The 2062-nt window shown below is 51.1% G+C and overlaps 1 protein-coding gene across 1 annotated transcript in view; it reads right to left on the bottom strand.

The window, feature by feature from the left end:
• The window catches only part of LOC107119197 (double C2-like domain-containing protein beta), a 213454-nt gene that overhangs the window by 162940 nt on the left and 48452 nt on the right, over positions 1-2062 (bottom strand). The gene's annotated exons all lie outside the window — the stretch shown is intronic.

The following is a 2062-nucleotide window of genomic DNA, read 5'->3' as shown; positions in this document are numbered from 1 at the left end:
TGAGAGGGAGAGGGAGAGCTCTGCAAGCCACTAGAACTGCCAAAACCTACCCCGGGACTAAGCCTACAAGGGCAGATGCCAGGCAGGGCCTTGTCGACAAGAAACATGAGAAGCAGAAAGGAAAAGGCACAGTCAACATGTCTCCTCGGTCCTACCCTAATGCCCTACCAGGGAAGGCTTTGTGTGCGTGTCAAGTACAGTCAAGTCGCAGCTGATTTAAGGCAACCCCAGCAAGGAGCTTTCAAGGCAGGTGGTGTGCCATTGCCTTCCTCTGCATGGTCTTCCTTGGTGGTCTCCCATCCAACTACCAACCTTGCTTAGCTTCCAAGATCTGACAAGACTGGGATATATGACATGCTGCCTTCCCTCCCAGTGTTTATCCCCTTCCACCCCAGCAAGGAGCTTTCAAGGCAGGTGGTGTGCCATGGCCTTCCTCTGCATGGTCTTCCTTGGTGGCCTCCCATCCAACTACCAACCTTGCTTAGCTTCCAAGATATGACAAGATTGGGATATATGACATGCTGCCTTCCCTCCCAGTGAAGTCTTTATCCCCTTCCACCCCAGCAAGGAGCTTTCAAGGCAGGTGATGTGCCATTGCCTTCCTCTGCAGAGTCTTCCTTGGTGGTCTCCCATCCAATTACCGACCTTGGCTTATGGGAAGTAAAAACCCCCAGAAAACGTTCACATACCTGGTGACAAATTCCCTCCACATCCAAAAACAAAAGGACACATTTTTCAACATCATTTGTGTATCGATTCCATATCAAAAAGACAAAAGATTCACTGATAGCAGCAACAAGCACGAGGTAGACCGAAAGCAACAACAACATGTAAAATCCGAAAGAAACCTGAACGGCCTATCAGCATGGCCCCAGTAATTTCGGCTGCAAGGAAGATGGTGACTGGACACCCCCATGAAGGTGAGGCGAAAGATGTTTCGTAGCCTAAAGATGTCTCGGAAACGTCGTTTGAAATTCTTTGGTCGTTTCTCTCACCTTTGCGCTCTCCTCGAATTGTGCATTTCACAAAATATGAAGGTAACTTTCATTTTAACACACACACCCCGTAAGATTGCCAACTTCTTGGGGGGGCTGGAGACCTCCCAGAATTACAAATTATTTCCAGACTGCAGAGATCAGTTCCCCTGGAGAAAATGGCTCCTCTGGAAGGGGGGCTCTGGGGCATTAGGCTCCTGCTGAGGTCCCTCCTCTCCCCAAACCCCGCCCTCCTTAGGCTCCACCCAAAAAACCTCCAGGAAATTCCCAACCCAGAGTTGGCAACCATACTGCCAAGGGAGCTCAGGGTGGCATATGGAAGGTTCCCTCCCTCCATTTCAAAGCCAGGGAGCCCAAACACAGAAGGTGGCATATGAACCGCTCGAGGAAGTCACGGTGCACAGAAAATTCCTTATTCATTTTGCATATGAAACCCATACAAACGCGTGTACACAATGAAACATACTCTTACAAACCCGACAGTGAAAAAGCAGAGGACCAAAATGGCCAGTGAAAATATAAACATGTATTCAAGGAAACGGCACAGGGAGCTTTTGAGGTCAGGGTTGCCAGCCTCCAGGTGGGGGCTGGAGATCTCCCGGAATGACAACTGATCACAAGATTACAGAGATCAGTTCCCCTGAAGAAAATGGCCACTTTGGAGGGTCGGGCTCTACAGCATTGTGCCCCGCTGAGGTCCCCCCTCCCCTCCCCTCCCCAAACCCTGTCCTCCCCCGGCTCCACCCCCAACATTTCCAGGAATTTCCCGTCCCAGAGGTGACAACCCCAGTTCCTCAGGACTTTGCTCCTGCTGTGCCGCTGCCTTACCGGGGGGGGGCTCTCAGCCCCAAGCTTTCCCCAAGACCTCTGACTAGCACTCTGTTGGAGGTCCCGAGAAGGCCAGTGTGGAGGTTAAACATTTGTGGGGAAGTAAAACAGGCACAGAAAAGACGTTTCAAATGTCTCCAGATAAACCCCACTGGATGAGGGATTTCAGACAGCCTGTGTATTCCGTTTCAGGAACTGTTCCCTAACCGGGGGGGGGGGGTTCTGTCATTTCAGACAGG

The sequence above is a fragment of the Gekko japonicus genome, unplaced genomic scaffold (assembly GCF_001447785.1).
Source record: "Gekko japonicus isolate JY-2015 unplaced genomic scaffold, Gekko_japonicus_V1.1 scaffold2327, whole genome shotgun sequence".
Classification (NCBI taxonomy): Eukaryota; Metazoa; Chordata; class Lepidosauria; order Squamata; family Gekkonidae; genus Gekko; species Gekko japonicus.
This window is presented reverse-complemented; position numbering and strand designations above follow the sequence as displayed.